The sequence below is a fragment of the Mirounga leonina genome, unplaced genomic scaffold (genome assembly GCF_011800145.1).
Source record: "Mirounga leonina isolate KUSES-001 unplaced genomic scaffold, KU_Mleo_1.0 Mir_376, whole genome shotgun sequence".
NCBI lineage: Eukaryota > Metazoa > Chordata > Mammalia > Carnivora > Phocidae > Mirounga > Mirounga leonina.
Genome location: NW_023270718.1, coordinates 10,057,657 through 10,075,855, shown reverse-complemented (window position 1 = coordinate 10,075,855; position 18,199 = coordinate 10,057,657). Strand labels below are relative to the sequence as shown.

At 42.5% G+C, this 18,199-nt stretch overlaps 1 pseudogene; it reads left to right on the top strand.

Moving 5' to 3' along the window:
* Nucleotides 1-9,022: 9,022 nt before the first annotated feature.
* Nucleotides 9,023-14,609, top strand: LOC117998014 (annotated as a pseudogene).
* Nucleotides 14,610-18,199: the final 3,590 nt, after the last annotated feature.

Here is an 18,199-nt window from a genome sequence, read left to right as displayed (position 1 = left end):
GGCAAATACCATATGATTTTACTCATATGTGGAATTTAAGAAACAAAACAAATGAACATGGGTGGGGGAAGAGGCAAACAAAGAATTCTTTCATTTGCCCAAGATTGCACAGCTGGAGCAGCAGAGCCAGCATCCAAGGACAGAAGGGTCTGGTAGCAAGTAGCAAATGTAGAAGGAATGATGGAATTAGAATATCATCGATTGGCACCATAGAAAAAAAATTATTTGATAGTGGGTTTTTTTTTCTAATTCTCTGACATTTTCATGTGGCCAGATCTAGAAGGATCCATTTTACTTCAGCCCCAAAGTAGTTTTTGGTGGGAGTTCATTTCAGTCCTCACATCTGGACACCCAAAGGCCATGACAGTTTCTGCCCTGACTTCCACCCACTCCCGTATCCCACACTTTCCAATCCACAGAACACACTGCTTTGAACCATCCAAGGACAGGTCTTGGGCTCAGTATTTTCATGTGGCTGTGATGGGCAGGGTTTCTCTTGGTTCCACACACAATTTTACTGGAACCAGAGGCCTTAACTCCGGATTCTTCTAGTTTTGGCACTTGAGAGAACCTCCAAGTTCAAACACCTGTGAGCCCTCTAGGGGAAGTGTACATGGAGATCACCAAATCTGTGGCACGAGTAAATGATTGGATAATAAGTATCTGCAACTGACACCAAATCCTATCTCCATAAGTGATCAGCTCTGTAGAAGGAAAATGTGATGAGCGTAGCTCTGTGGAAGGCAAGCAAAAGGAACTAAGGGAGATGGAGGGTCTGACCACATCAAATGTTACCACAGTCAAAAGGACATCTGCAGACCCTAAATCATTGCTGTTGACCCAGATAAGCACAGGTCCACAATTATTGTGGAGATTGTTCTCGTTATAGTGACTGTAACAGATTACCCATTTGTTTGTCCTTTTTATTAAAGCATACAAATTTACCTCTGGGCTATGAGATCTTATGTTCCTAACAGTAAAATACATAATCCGTTAGGTCATTCAACATTTTATGAATCAGAGCAGAGATCCAACCACATCAACCATGGTGCCATTTTTTAACATTTCTGCTTTATTCATGCTCTCAAATAATCGTTATCTTCTTTATAATGCTTGTAGTTGGTGATGCTTAATTAGTTTCCCTGTACAATTGGAGTGAGGAGGTTTGAAGTGGTCGACTGGGACATTCCAAAAGGCAACATAGAAGCGATGCTGTGACACTCCTATCATGAGCTCTCCCCAGTTGTTCATTCCTCTTTGAACGCATTAACTGATAAAGGTTTTCACCCCATGAATGCATCATCATAGCGATGTCTGTTAACAGGAACAGCCAACAGAATATAATTATCATTCTCCAGGGGAAGGAAATATAAGGGAGATACAGATGAAACCAGATCTGTTCAGTGTAAATGATGGTTTAAGTAGACAAGGTGTTCCTGAAGTGTGTGTGTAGGCGGGAGGTTGTGATACTATTGTCTACAGTTTTGTGTGCTTGAAAACGTCCATTAAAATTTGTATTTTATTTTTTTTAAGTGTATTAATTTTGTCTTGTCAATTTTTGCCATTCTAACTGGTGTAAGGTGGTATCTCAGTGTGGTTTTGGTTTGAATTTCCCTGATGGCTAATGATGATGAACATTTTTTCATGTGTCTGTTAGCCATTCATATGTCTTCTTCAGAGAAGTGTCTGGTCATGTCTTCTGTTGGAGAGGTTGTGGAGAAAGGGGAACCCTCTTACACTGTTGGTGGGAATGCAAGTTGGTAGAGCCACTTTGGAAAACTGTGGAGTTTCCTCAAAAAAGTCAATTATCATATGGTTTCACTTCCTTGTGGAACATAAGGAATAGCATGGAGGACATTAGGAGAAGGAAGGGAAAAATGAAGGGGGAGAAATTGGAGGGGGAGATGAACCATGAGAGACTATGGACTCTGAGAAACAAACTGAGGATTTTAGAGGGGAGGGGGGTGGAGAGATGGGTGATCCTGGTGATGGGTATTAAGGAGGGCACGTATTGTATGGAGCACTGGGTGTTATATGAAAACAATGAATCATGGATCACTACATCAAAAACTAATGATGTACTTGCTGTATGGTGACTAACATAACATAATAAAATAAATTTTTTTAAAAAAAGGTGATTCTTTTTAGAAGACAAAAAAATACAGTGTTTTAATTTTTAAAAAATATTTAAGTAGGCGCCTGGGTGGCTCAGTCGTGTCTACCTTCAGCTCAGGTCATGATCCTGGGGTCCTGGGATCGAGCCCCGCATCGGGCTCCCTGCTTGGTGGGAAGCTGCTTCTCCCTCTCCCACTCCCCCTGCTTGTGTTCCCTCTCTCGCTGTGTCTCTGTCAAATAAATAAATAAAATCTTAAAAAAAATACATTTAAGTAATCTCTACACCCAGTGTGGGGCTTGAACTCACAACCCCAAGATCAAGAGTTGCATGTTCCTCTGACTGAGCCAGCCAGGGGTCCCTAAAATTTGTATTTTATTTTATTTTATTTTTTAAAGATTTATTTATTATTTATTTGAGAGAGATTGAGAGAAAGAGCACGAGCAGGGGGAGGGGCAGAGGGAGAGGAAGAAGCAGACTCCCCGCTGAGCAGGGAGCCCGATGCAGGGCTCGATCCCAGGACCCTGGGATCACGACCTGAGCCGAAGGCAGAGGCCTAACCGAATGAGCCATCCAGGTGCCCCTAAAATTTATATTTTAATGGACAAATGTTAGTGTTCTTTGAAATTATAAATGTTCAAACTGATATAAAATATTGTGGGTGAAATATAGTGTTAAAGAATTAGCCCTAAAAGTAGAATAAAAAACATGAGGTCATAGTCAATAGTAAACAAAAGACAGGAAAAAGCAATTTCTTGGTGAAAAGACTGTCGGAAACCCATAGGGAGTGTATGGTTGTCCCAGGGGTCGGGGGCACTATGGACTTTAGATACCAGGGTGGGTGGTGGGCACTGGAAGTCTGAATTCCTTTGTTATCACTTATGTTTCCTATATGGCTTTGCCCTTCGCCCAATGTGTAGGCTCAGGAATGCTTCATGTGCAAATGGTCCAGAATAAAGAGGGAGTCTGGTTACACAATGAGAGGCACAGGAGGCGGGCTGAATGGGGACTTGGAAGGGAAATTATCATCTTGTTTGGAGTCATGTGGGGATTAGGGATACCTGTATTTTGAGGTGGGAAAGATGCTTTCAAAATGGGGTATTTTCCAGACTCAAAAGACCTAGGGCAGCAAGAAGCATGGAATTTAAAGTCATGTTAAGACCAGAGTCCTGACCCAGTGAAGATGGTCAGTATTTTGGAAAGATGAAAAAGCACTGAGGAACATGACACATTGGAAATACAGTAAAGGGAGCCCTCTAGGGAGCTTTCCTGGTGTTACTGGAAGCTGGTCCCCCGCACACAGAGGGCAGGAAGGGACCGAAGAAGGAGGCAGGCCACTCCAGGTTGGCAGATGGCAATTTTAATAAGCAAAGGGAACTTACATACGAGGCTTGTCTCGGGCAGCAGCAAGATGAATGGATCCCTGAATCTGCCCTCCAAACCTTCTAAGTTTATAAAGAGGTGCCTGGGCTCGGGCAGGTCTTTTCAACATCACATCACTATCTCAAGGCTATGCCCTTGGAACAGCCTCTGGGAGTGGGAAAGGCAAGCAAATCCACGTTCCAAGGTCAGGAGAGAGGATGAGGAGCCTGAGTACCCAGGTGCAGCTCATGGGTAAGTCGGCGGTCACATCTTTTTTTTTTTTCTTTTGAGATAACGAGAGAGCATGAGCAAGAGCAGAGGGGGAGGGGAAGAGGGAGAGAGAGAGAGACACAGAGAGAGAATCTTAAGCAGACTCCCTGCCGAGCACAGAGCCCAACACAGGGGAAGGGGGCTCGATCTCACGACTCTGAGATCATGACCTGAGCCTAAATCAAGAGTTGGAAGCTTAACCGACTGAGCCACCCAGGCACCCTGGTGGTCATATCTTTTTTTTTTTTTTAAGATTTTATTTATTCATTTGAGAGAGAGAGAAAGCACAAGCAGGGGGAGGGGCAGAGGCAGAGGGAGAAGCAGACTCCCTGCTGAACAGGGAGCCTGATGGGGGACTTGATCCCAGGACCCCAGAATCACAATCTGAGCCAAAGGCAGACGCTTAATCTACTGAGTCATCCAGGCACGCCCCCTTCTCCTTTTAAAAAAGATTTTATTTATTTATATGGAGAGAGAGAGCAAGAGCTAGAGAGAGAGCATGAGCAGGGGGAGTGGTCACATCTTCTTATTCCCCAACGAGTCCTTGACGTGCCTTTCCGTGTCCCTTTAACTCCTGATTACAACTTTGGTTCTGAATATGGTTTTCCACAGGGAGCTAGAAAACGTTTTTATGCCAGCTCTTTGGCTATCCACACCCCAATCTTCTTGTTAATTGCCAACAACTGTCCTTAATCATCTGACGAGAATGATGGTGATTTGCACTGGGGATTAAATTAGCTCCTCACTGGAGATGCCCCGGGCTCTCCCTGCAGAGGGTCATCAAGACTACAGCTGACATGGTAAGGGCATCTCTGTGGGGAGATCGGGTCCAGGAACCCTGTCCCTGTAACTCTGGCTCGTTGTGATTGACACCTCCCTGCACAGAGCTCTGGAGCAAAGACCAGCCAGGTGAGTGGTTCCTTCTGTTCAGGGCAAAACCCAGGAGAGTAGGAACTTGGGGATGTGGTTGGGCACCAACATGGATTGAGCAGGACGCACGCCAACCCTGCCTCACTCTGAGCATCTGCATCTATGCCACAGCTGGGTGGAGGTGTGAATTAGGGAGCACAGAGTGGGGTTTCTAGAGGGGTCATAGGAGGCCTTACTGCATGAGACTCAAGTCAGATCTTTTGCCAATAAGGAAGGTTCCATGAAAATCATTGAGGCTACAGTAAAATCCAGCACCCTGGAGTGCCAGGGAATTTGCAGGTCATTATAATTCAAAGGAGAGACCAGCATAAACTTGCTATATTTCCTCCTGCTGTTGTTGGAGGTGATATGGAACAGTAGGAGGGGCTGTTTGCTCCCTGTGTCCAGACACTGTGGCTGAAGTATCCATCAGTGGATCAGGAGACTACTCACCCAGCTCAGTGTAGGGGGAAGAGAAAGGATATAGGAGTAAAGAAACAAACAGGGATATGATGATGGAGAATGGCGGTCAGGTGTCTGTGAACAGGTGCAGCTGGGTGGGGTGGAGCTTGAGAAGGTGTGAGACATGGGAGGTGATGGGAGGAGGGGCTTCCAGGAGGAGGATGAACGTGGGTTGCGTGATGAAGTGAAAACACGTCTGGTTCTTTCTAGGGAAGTGAATTCAGCTGACTATAGGAATGAAAGGGAGCGAGGATGGGAGTGGATTGGGAAATGCAGTTGGCTGCCTGACCATGGTTGTTGTCCCCCCCTCACGCTCCTGCCAGTGGTGAGTAGAGAAATGAGAATCTTTTCCAAATGCCAGCTCTGGGTTGCATCAACTGTTTCTATTTTTCTGGTTTCTGTTTCATTATTACTGCTCTGACATTTGTTACTTCCCTCTAAATACTTTGGGCTGAGTTCTTTTTTTACTTCCTTGACGTATAAACTGAGGTGGTTTATTGAGATCATTGTTTCTTCTTCTTCCTCTTCCCCCCTTCCTCCTCCTCCTTTTTTTTCTAAAAAAGATTTTAAGTAATCAATACACCCAACACAGGGCTCGAACTTACAAACCGGAGACCAAATGTTGCGTGCTCCACCGACTGAGCCAGCCAGGCGCGGATACCTTTCTTTTTTCTTAAGGTAAGTGTTTGTCTCTATAAACATTCCTCTTAGAACGGTTTTTGCTGAATCCCCTACGTTTAGTGTGTTGTGTTTCCCCTTAGGCTTGTCTCAAAGTATTTTGTAGTTTCCCTTTGATTTCTTCTTTGCTCCATGGGTTGTTCACGAGTGTGTTGTTGAATCTGTGCATGTTTGTGAATTTTCCTGTTTTCTGCTGTTACTGATTACTAGTTTGATGCCATTGTGGTCAGAAAAGATACTTGATATGATGTCAGTCTTCGTAAATCTGTTAAGACGTGTTTTGGGACCTAACCTATGATATTTCCTGGTGAATACTCTGTGTGTGGAAGCAGGTGTGCTCCGCCACTGGAGGGCAGATGGTCAGGATGTCTGTAGGTCGAGGGGGTCTATTGTGCGTTTCGGGGGCAATGCTTCCTTACTGATACTCTGATCATCTGTGTTGAAAGTGGGGGTATTGCTCATACTTTAAATATGTAGAAAAGGGCCCTTCTATCTTTAACTTGATGCGGTAAGTGGAGAGAGAAAATTTTAGTAAGATGAACTCTGGTTCATTTTCAAGTCACAAAATGGTGTGAGTGTTGGAATGCAGCTAGTCTGTTCTTCCCATTTTACGTGTCATTATTCTTCCCTTGTATCCCTGGTAGTGGTAGGTAATCAAAACAAGGAAACAACACCTATCATAAAAATAATTCTTCCCACCACTTAATGAGAACTTTGTTCTAGCCATCGTGATCAATAATTGACATGAAATCCACCTTGCATATCCACATGAGGTTTGAGTGGTGTTCCATATTAAAGCAAACTTTACTTTTCAATGAGAAATCAGATGCACAGAGCGGTGACACACCCCAGGTGGGACTAAGCTTGTAAGTGGATGATTGTAACATGCAGTAAGAGCTTTCAGGTTGCAGAGGATGGAATCTTCGTCTGCTCAAGGATTAAGCCTCTGACCCAAAGTTCCACTGTCATTCCCATATCACAAATGAGAGAACAGGTTCTCAGAGCTCAAGGATGTGTCCTAATGTCCCAGCACCATTAATTATCATTGAAGAGTGGGGAATAAGAAACAAAACCCGTACTGGGTGAGTCCAAAGCTGATGGTCACAAGGTACTCATCATGCTGTTTCCTGTCTTGTCTACACAAAGGTCCCCTAACATGGACCCAGTTTTCCCAAAGAGCAAGAAAGTTTAGTAACTCAGAGATGTTTTTCTCAATATCATTTATCTTTCCTTTCTCACTGTGGTTTCTGAATCCTACAGGAACAATTAGGATTCTTGCCTTTGGAAGACTTCACACCTTTTACCAGAATAGGTCCATCTTTCTCTTGTATGTCACAGAACCTTCTTTTTCACTCATAAGGGCTCAGAGCAGTCTTTATTTTAATGGACCACCCAAATGTGCTATGGTTGCTTTTGAGCTAAGGTATCTAGTTTAATTGGTTCTGGATTTTATAAATGAGAATCAAAGAGTCAGACAAAATGTAGGAACTCAAAAGCTCAAAGAGATGTAAATCAATCTGTGCAATGGTTTAATGATAGAAGAGTTTTACTAGCTTTATTGAGGTGTAATTGACTAAAAATTATAGTGAAAGTGTACAACTTGATAGGTTTTTTAAAAAATTTGTTACTTCACATACAGTGTTAATACTGGTTTCAGGAGTAGAATTCAGTCCTCACTTACATACAACACCCAGTGCTCATCACAAGAAGGGCTCTCTTTATTTTTTTTGAGGCAATTCAGTAGGTTATTTTTTTCTCATGGAAATAGAAGTTTATTTTTTTCTTTTTTTAATTATGTTAGTCACCATACAGTACATCATTAGTTTTTGATGCAGTGTTCCATGATTCATTGTTTCTGTATAACACCCAGTGCTCCATGCAGTATGTGCCACCCATCACCAGGCTAACCCATCTCCCAACCCCTCCCCTCTAGAACCCTCAGTTTGTTTTTCAAAGTCCATCGTCTTTCATGGTTCGTCTCCCCCTCCAATTCCCCCCCTTCATTCTTTCCCTCCTGCTATCTTCTTCTTTTTTTTTTTTTCTTAACCTATATTGCACTATTTGTTTCAGAGGTACAGATCTGAGATTCAACAGTCTTACACAAGTCACAGCACTCACCATAGCACATACCCTCCCCAATGTCTATCACCCAGCCACCCCATCCCTCCCACCCCCCACCACTCCAGCAACCCTCAGTTTTTTTCCTGAGATTAAGAATTCCTCATATCCATGAGATCATATGATACATGTCTTTCTCTGATTGACTTATTTCGCTCAGCATAATACCCTCCAGTTCCATCCACGTGGTTGCAAATGGCAAGATCTCCTTCCTTTTGATGGCTGCATAATATTCCATTGTGTATGTGTGTATATATATATATGTATACATATATATACATATATATACCACATCTTTATCCATTCATCTGTCAGTGGACATCTTGGCTCTTTCCATAGTTTGGCTATTGTGGACATTGCTGCTATAAACATCGGGGTGCATGTACCCCTTCGGATCCCTACATTTGTATCTTTGGGGTAAATACCCAGTAGTGCAATTGCTAGGTCATATGGTAGCTCTATTTTCAACTTTTTGAGGAACCTCCATACTGTTTTTTTGATGTAGTGTTCCATGATTCATTGTTTGCATGTAACACCCAATGCTCCATGCAATATGTGCCCTCCTTAATACCCATCACAGGGCTCACCTACCCCCCCCAAAACCCTCAGTTTGTTTCTCAGAGTCCATAGCCTCTCATGGTTCATCTCCCCCTCCCATTCCCCCACCTTCATTTTTCCCTTCCTTCTCCTAATGTCCTCCATGCTATTCCTTATGTTCCACAAATAAGTGAAACCATATGATAATTGACTTTCTCTACTTGACTTATTTCACTTAGCATATTCTCCTCCAGTCCCATCCATGTTAATGCAAAGTTGGGTATTCATCCTTTCTGATGGCTGAGTAATATTCCATTGTATATATGGACCATATCTTCTTTATCCATTCATCTGTTGAAGGGCATCTCAGCTCTTTCCACAGTTTGGCTATTGCGGACATTGCTGCTATGAACATTGGGGTGCATATGGCCCTTCTTTTCACTACATCTGTGTCTTTAGGGTAAATACCTAGTAGTGCAATTGCTGGGTCATAGGGTAGCTCTATTTTTAAATTTTTGAGGAACCTCCACACTGTTTTCCGAAGTAAGAAGTGCCCTCTTTAATACCTATCTTGACTGGTTGTTTTGAGTCATGTTTACTTTTTTGTGTGGACTGAGGTGGGTGGGAGACCACTTTGAAAAATCTCTCTAGGAACTGACTTCTCAACAAGTTACAATCTGTGGAATTATTAATAACTAGAATAATTTGTCCAGTAGGGATATTTTCTGTACTGAATGGAATATCTGAAGACATTGTAGGGGCATGTTGTGTATTCAAATGGCTACTGATTTTTTGAAAAGCGTTTTGTGTACTGTCACTCTAATATCTAGCATCGAGTCCTCAGGAGCAGAGATATTAGAGGCAAGGTAGTTAAGAGGTATTGCAATAATGAAAGCAAACGGACTTAAAAATAGCAATCAAATGGAGATGTGCGAGATAATGGAAAAGGATGAATCAAGGATAATTATCTGGCTTAAATAAATGAGTAGATGGTGACACCATTTACAGGACAGATTCAAATGGAGGATCAGATTTGGGGATGTAGTATAAGTCCAGTAGAAGGACGATAATACAAGGTGGATTCAATTCAGGTATATTGAGTTTGAAACACCTGTGGGATGTAAGGAAGTAAAGATGTATGCAGTTGAATATATAGATCTAGAACTTAGAGCTATAGGTAGGGGTTTGGGAATTACCAGTCTTTCCTTGTGACCTAGCAACAGGATATCCACTTCCAGTAGATGTGCTAAGTATAAATAGAAATATTCATAATTCAAAAGTTGAATATGTATTCCTTGCAATTTTAGATAATCTTATAACCTGTATATTTTTTTGCATTTCCATTTAACTTTATTAATGCATTATAATGGCAGACAGGATGGCAATGAATTATAAAGATGGTACACTGTATTCTTGTCTCCTTCCACATATTCATTTATAAAGTACATATTCATTTTATACCCATTATGTGTCAACTGTATTTTTGACCAAGGCAGGCATGCTTCCTAAATTCATGGACTTTATATTCTGATGGGGAGTCAGAACATAAAAGTAAATAGAAATACAAAGTAATAATATGAAATTGGTGTCCATGACATGTTCTCCAAGTCGAGTCTCCTGTGGAATATGACTGTGTCTCCCTTTTCAGGAGAAGAAAAGGTCCTAGAACTAAGAAGAGTCCTCATGCTGGTACTAACAGCCTACTCTTCAGGCCACCCTGAAGCACTCACCATGTCTTTTCAGAACAGTGCCCTAAGAACCACAGGGGAAGAGGCTCTGAAAACCATCTTTTTCTTACAGATTGGGGTTGGATCTTTGCCAGTGTCCTCTTCTTCTCCCATAAGGTCCCTCCAATCTTGCATGGATACAAGCAGAGGCTCTTCAACATGATTCTCACCCACATGGCTGTAGCCAATCTCTTGGTTCTTCTCTCCACTGGGATTCCACTCACAATGGTGGCTTTTGTCTTTAGGCAATCCCTGTCCGCTCTTGGGTGTACACTTGTCCATTACATCCACCAAATGGCTTAGAGCACCACCTTGTGCTCCACCGGTGTCCTGAGCACCTTTCAGTGTGTCGTTCTCTTCCCCAGGACAGCAGGGAGGATGAACCCCCAAGGTCATTGGTCCTTCCTGATCATCTGCTGGATCTCCAGTGTCGTAATTAATATCTATGTTCCTGTGAAAGTTACTGGTCTACAGGACACATACAACCATACCCATGGCAAATGGTTTTGCTCATCCTTAGCTCCTAATACAAGTCTTGTCTTCTTGTGGTGCATCTCTGATGCCATGTTTATGGGCCTCATGGTCTGATCCAGTGGCTCGACGGTGCTGATCCTGCACAGGCATCACCAGAGAGTGTCGTATATTCACAGCCCCAATGGTTACCGCAAATTCCCCCAGAGACCAGAGCCGCCCATACCATCCTGATGCTGGTGACCACATGTGTTGTCTTCTACATGCTGAATTCCATTTTTGCTTTTTATGTCATTTTTTTAAAGATTTTATTTATTTATTTATTTGAGAGAGAGAATGAGAGACAGCACGAGAGGGAAGAGGGTCAGAGGGAGAAGCAGACCCCCCGCTGAGCAGGGAGCCCGATGTGGGACTCAATCCCGGGACTCCAGGATCATGACCTGAGCCGAAGGCAGTCGCTTAACCAACTGAGCCACCCAGGCGCCCCAGTGTCATTACTTTAATAGGCTCTTATCTATGGTTGATGCATACTTCTCATATTTTGGCTTCATGTTTTCCTACTATTGGTCTCTTACTGCTGATCCTTAGGGGTTCTATAGCTCCTAATTTCTGCTTTTGAATTTTTTTTTAAATTTTATTATGTTAGTCACCATAAAATACATCATTAGTTTTTGATGTGGTGATCCATGATCCATTGTTTTCGTATAACACCCAGAACTCCATGCAATACGTGCCCTCAATACCCTTCAACAGGATAACCCATCCCCCCACCCTTCTCCCCTCTGAAACCCTGTTTGTTTCTCAGAGTCCATATCTCTCATGGTTCTTCTCCCCCTCCGATTTCTTCCCCCACTTCATTCTTCCCTTCCTTCTCCTAATGTCCTCCATGCGATTCCTTATGTTCCACAAATAAGTGAAACCATGTGATAATTGACTTTCTCTGCTTGACTTATTTCACTTAGCATAATCTCCTCCAGTCCCATCCATGTTGATGTAAAAGTTGGGTATTCATCCTTTCTGATGGCTGAGTAATATTCCATTGTATATATGGACCACATCTTCTTTATCCATTCATCTGTTGAAGGGCATCTCGGCTCTTTCCACCGTTTGGCTATTGTGGACATTGCTTCTATGAACATTGGGGTGAATATGGCCCTTCTTTTCACTACATGTGTGTCTCTGGGGTAAATACCCAGGAGTGCAATTGCTGGGTCATAGGGTAGCTCTATTTTTAAATTTTTGAGGAACCTCCACACTGTTTTCCAAAGTGGCTGTACCAACTTGCATTCCTACCAACAGGGTAAGCGGTTCCCCTTTCTTCACAACCTCTCCAAAATTTGTTGTTTCTTTCCCTGTCCATTTTTGCCATTCTAACTTGTGTAAGGTGGTATCTCAGTGTGGTTTTGATTTGGATTTTCCTGATGGCTAATGATGATGAACATTTTTTCATGTGTCCGTTAGCCATTTGTATGTCTTCTTCAGAGAAGTGTCTGTTCATGTCTTCTGCCCACATTTTGACTTGATTATTTGTTTTTTGTGTGTTGAGTTTGAGCAGTTCTTTATAGATCTTGGATACCAGCCCTTTATCTGTAGTGTCATTTGCAAATACCTTCTCCCATTCTGTGGGTTGCCTGTTTGTTTTGTTGACTGTTTCCTTTGCTGTGCAGAAGCTTTTTATCTTGATGAAGTCCCAAAAGTTCATTTTTGCTTTTGTTTAAATAGCTTTTGGAGATGTATCTTGAAAGAAGTTGCTGTGGCTGATGTTGAAGAGATTACTGCCTATGTTCTCCTCTAGGTTTTGATGGATTCCTGTCTCATATTGAGGTCTTTCATCCACTTTGAGTTTATCTTTGTGTATGGTGTTAGAGAATGGTCGAGTTTCATTCTTCTGCATGTGGCTGTCCAATTTTCCCAGCACCATTTATTGAAGAGGCTTTTTTCCATTGCATGTTCTTTCCTGCTTTGTCAAAGATTATTTTTTTTAAAAGATTTTATTTATTATTTGACAGAGAGAGACATAGAGAGGGAACACAAGCAGGGGGAGTAGGAGAGGGAGAAGCAGGCTTCCCCGCAGTGCAGGGAGCCCGATGTGGGGCTCGATCCCAGGACCCTGGGATCACAACCTGAGCCGAAGGCAGACGCTTAACGACTCAGCCACCCAGGCACCCCAGTCAAAGATTATTTGACCACAGAGCTGAGGGTCCATATCTGGGTTCTCTATTCTGTTCCCTTGGTCTATATGTCTGTTTTTGTGCCAGTACCATGCTGTCTTGGTGATCACTGCTTTGTAATATGGCTTGAAATCAGGCAACGTGATGTCCCCAGCTTTGTTTTTCTTTTTCAACATTTCCTTGGCGATGTGGGGTCTTTTCTGATTCCATACAAATTTTAGGATTGTTTGTTCCAGCACTCTGAAAAATGTCTTTGGAATTTTGATCGGGATGGCATTGAAGGTATAGATTGCTCTGGGTAGCATAGACATTTTAACAATGTTTATTCTTCCGATCCATGAGCATGGAATGTTTTTCCATCTTTTTGTGTCTTCTTCAATTTCTTTCATGAGTGTTCTGTAGTTCCTAGAGTATAGATGTTTTACCTCTTTGGTTAGGTTTATTCCGAGGTATCTTATGGTTTTTGCTGCTATTGTTAATGGAATCATTTCTCTAATTTCTCTTTCTACAGTTGCATTGTTAGTGTATAAGAAAGCAACTGATTTCTGTGCATTGATTTTTGTATCCTGCCACATTACTGAATTGCTGTATGAGTTCTAGTAATTTGGGGGTGGAGTCTTTTGGGTTTTCCACATAAAGTATCATGTCGTCTGCAAAAAGAGAGAGTTTGACTTCTTTGCCAATTTCAATACCTTTTGTTTCTTTTTGTTGTCTGATTGCTGTTGCTAGGACTTCTAGTACTATGTTGAACAATAATGGCGAGAGTGGACATCCTTGACATGTTTCTGACCTTAAGGGAAAGGCTCTCACCTTTTCCCCATTGAGGATGATATTCGCTGTGGGTTTTTCATAGATGGATTTTATGAACTTGAGGAATGTTCCCTCTATCCCTATACTCTGAAGAGTTTTAATCAGGAAAGGATGTTGTATTTTGTCAAATGCTTTTTCTGCATCAATTGAGAAGACCATATGGTTCTTCTCCCTCCTCTTATTGATATGATCTCTCACATTGATTGATTTGTGAATGTTGAACCACCCTTACATCCTGGCAATAAATCCCACTTGGTCGTGGTGGATGATCCTTTTAATGTATTGTTGGATCCTATTAGCTAGGATTTTGTTGAGGATTTTGGAATCCATATTCATCAGGGATATTGGTCTGAAATTCTCCTTTTTGATGGGGTCTTTGCCTGGTTTGGGGATTAAGGTAATGCTGGCCTCATAGAATGAGTCTGGAAGCTTTCCTTCTGTTTCTATTTTTTGAAACAGCTTCAGTAGAATAGGTATTATTCCTTCTTTGAATGTTTGGTAGAATTCTCCAGGGAACCCATCAGGCCCTGGACTCTTGTTTTTTGGGAGGTTTTTGATCACTGCTTCAATCTCGTTACTGGTTATTGGTCTATTCAGGTTGTCAATTTCTTCCTGTTTCAGTCTTGGCAGCTTATAGGTTTCCAGGAAGGCATCCATTTCATCTAGATCACTCAGTTTATTGGCATATGGTTGTTGATAATAATTTCTAAAAATTTTTTCTATTTCCTTGGTGTTAGTCATGATCTCTCCCCTTTCATTCATAATTCTATTAATTTGGGTCCTTTCTCTTTTCTTTCGGATAAGTCTGGCCAGTGGTTTATTGATCTTATTCTTTCAAAGAACCAACTTCTAGTTTCATTGATCTGATCTACTGTGTCTTGTTTCTAATTCATTGATCTCTGCTCTAATTTTAATTATTTCTCTTTTAATGCATGGCTTAGGCATCATTTGTTGCTTTTTCTGTAGTTCTTTAAGGTGTAGCGTTAGTTGGTGAAAGTGGGATTTTTCTATTTTTTTGAGTGAGGCTTGGATGGCTATGTATTTCCCCCTTAGGAGTGCCTTTGCAGTATCCCACAGGTTTTGGACCAATGTGTTTTTGTTCTCATTGATTTCCATGAATTGTTTAAGTGCTTTGATTTCCTGGTTGACCCAAACATTCTTGAGCAGAGTGGTCTTTAGCTTCCAGGTGTTTGAATTTCTGCCAAATTTTTTCTTGTGATTGAGTTCCAGTTTTAGAGCATTGTGGTCTGAGAATATGCAGGGAATAATCTCAATCTTTTGGTATCGGTTGAGACCTGATTTGTGACCAAGTATGTGGTCTATTCTGGAGAAAGTTCCATGTGCGCTCAAGAAGAATGAGTATCTGTTGATTTAGGGTGGAATGTTCTGTAAATACCTATGAGGTCCATCTGGTCCAGTGTATCATTCAAAGGTCTTGTTTCCTTGTTGATTTTCTGCTTAGATGATCTGTCCATTGCTGAGAGTGGAGTATTGAGGTCTCCTACAATTAATGTATTGTTACCAATATGACTCTTTATTTTGGTTAACAGTTGGCTTATGTAGATGGCTGCTCCCATGTTGGGGGCATAGATATTTACACTTGTTACATCTTCTTGTTGGATAGACCCTTTAAGAATGATATAGTGTCCTTCTGTGTCTCTAACTACAGTCCTTAGCTTAAAGTCTAATTTGTCTGATATAAGAATTGCTACCCCAGCTTTCTTTTGAGGTCCATTGGTATGGAAGATGGATCTCCATCCCTTCACTTTCAGTCTGGATGTATCTTTAGGTTCCAAATGAGTCTCTTGTAGACAGCATATAGATGGGTCCTGTCTTTTTATCCAATCTGTGACTCTGTGCCATTTTATGGGAGCATTTAGGCCATTCACGTTGAGAGTGATTATTGAAAGGTATGAATTTATTGTCATCATGTTGCCTGTGAAGTCCTTGTTTCTGTAGATTGTCTCTGCATTTCTGTTCTATATCACACTTGGGGTCTTTCTCCTTTTTTTTTTTTAAGATTTTATTTATTTGCAAGAGAGAGAATGAGAGAGAGCATGAGAGGGAGGAGGGTCAGAGGGAGAAGCAGACTCCCTGCTGAGCAGGGAGCCCGATGCGGGACTCGATCCCGGGACTCCAGGATCATGACCTGAGCCGAAGGCAGTCGCTTAACCAACTGAGCCACCCAGGCGCCCAGGGGTCTTTCTCCTTTTATAGAACCCCTCCCCCCTTAATTCTTGCAGGGCCGGCTTAGTGGTCACATATTCTTTGTTTCTGCTGGTCTTGGAAGCTCTGCCTCTCTTCATCCATTCTAAATGACGGCCTTGCCAGATAAAGTATTCTTGGCTGCATGTTCTTCTCATTTAGTACCCTGAATATGCCTTGCCAGGCCTCTCTGGCTTGCCAGGTCTCTGTGGACAGGTCTGATGTTATTCTGGTGTTTCTCCCTCTATATGTAAGGAATCTCTTCCCCCTAACTGCCATTAAGATGGTTCATTGGTTCTAAGATTTGTGAGTTTTACTCTTACATGCCAGGGTGTTGGTCTCTTTTCCTTGATATGCGAGGGGTCCTCTCTGCCTCTAGGACATAAATGTTTGTTTCATTCCCCAGATGAGTGAAGTTCTCAGCTACGATTTGCTCATATGTATCTTCTAGTCCTCTTTCTCTCTCCACCCTCTCAGGGATCCCAATAATTCTGACATTGGAACGTTCCATGGCGTCACTTATTTCTCTAATTCTGTTTTCATGGATTTTGAGCTGTTTCTCCCAAGCCGCCTCTTTTTCCTTTTTTTCTGTCAATTGGTCATCTAGATCACTAATTCATTCTTCTGCCTTGCTTACCATAACTGTTAGAGTATTTAGATTGGCTCTCACTGATAGCACTTTTAAGTTCTGCCCGTTCAGCTTTCATTTCTGCCCTTAGAGAGACTATGTTGCCATTAATCTATTTCTCCATTCTCGCTATCCTCTCCATAACTGTTACCCTGAAGTCTGTTTCTGATATCTTGATTATATCTGTATCCATTTGTAAAACTGTGGCGGAAGTCACCATCTCTGAGTCTTTCCTATTTTGGGGGTCCCTCCTCCTAGTCATTCTGTTGAGGGGTGGTTGAAGGAGTGTACAGAGTCCAACAAATTATTGACCACAACCCAAGCAAGATGCAGCTGATTTATAGGGACCTTAGGGTTGTTGGCCTCTTGTTCTTCCAGCCTGTCCCTAACCCTAATCCTGTCTTCTGGGGGAGGGACCTGCCACACTGTTACTCAGGCAACACTGTTTGGGCAGAGTTGCCCTGCCCCCTGTGTGTGGGGTGTGGGCTTAGTGAAAACCGATTTGGGGGGGCTTTTGTTCTCTGGCGGCTTTCTGCGTCTCTTCCAAGAGTCAGAGCAGAAGAGACATTTTCCAACCCTCTGCTTCAGAGCAAGATCGCAGTCTGTTCTTCAGTGAGCTCTCCAGGCCACGCTATCTCCATTTCTGTCTGTGCTGCTAAAAACTGCAGCATCCTGGGTTGTGCACCCCTCAGCAGCACTCCCAGTTCTCGCCTCCAGGTCAGGGCATGTCTCTGCCCTTTGTGCTTCTAAAACCGCCAGCCAGCCCAGTTTGCACGCCTGCCCTGGCAGCTCCAGGTTTCAGTCTGGTGGGCTGCCCTAAAGTCCTTTCCTCACTGCTACTGGTCTGAGTCTATGCCCCATCCCCAATGCAGGAGGCTTTCTCACACTGGTGGTGCAAGATCCTGATGGCCCCACCCCCCTTCCATTTATCTTCCAATATCTGCCCGTGGAATCATGGCTCCCCACTTCATACCTTGAAACCAACCACCTGTGATATTCTAATTGTAGAGATCCAGATCTTTCTTCTTGCATCTCAGGCTGATTTTGTGGGTGTTCAGAGTGGTCTGGTAGATATCCACCTCAATTCAGGGGACCAGTTGGAATAGGGTCCCCTAATCTTCTGCCATCTTTTTGTACACTCCCTGGACCATATCTTCTTTATCCATTCATCTGTTGAAGGGCATCTCAGCTCCTTCCACAGTTTGGCTATTATGGACATTGCTGCTATGAACATTGGGGTGCATGTGCCCCTTCTTTTCACTACATCTGTATCTTTGGGATAAATCCCTAGTAGTGCAATTGCTGGGTCTTAGGGTAGCTCTATTTTTAACTTCCTGAGGAAACTCCATACTGTTTTCCAGAGTGGTGGTACCAACTTGCATTCCTACCAACAGTGGTCTTTTGCATTCTTGTAAAGCAGGTCAAGTTGTGATAAATTCCCTCAGCTTTTGTTTGTTCAAGAAAGTTTTATCTCTCCATTTCTGAAGGACAGTTGGTCAGACAGTTTTGGAACAATTCTGGAAAGCTTTCTCAACTATATATCTATACACGTGATAGGCTGATTTATCTGATACACGAGCCTTGTAGCCAAACTACTCTCTGTCAGCTCTGCTTCTCACACTCCTACATAGGTGTTGTTCCTCAGAACACCCCCCAGTAAGCTTCCTGCATGCAAATCTCTATCTCTGTGTTTGACTTTTCAAGCAACATAACCCAAGTCACCTATTTCAGAAAAAGC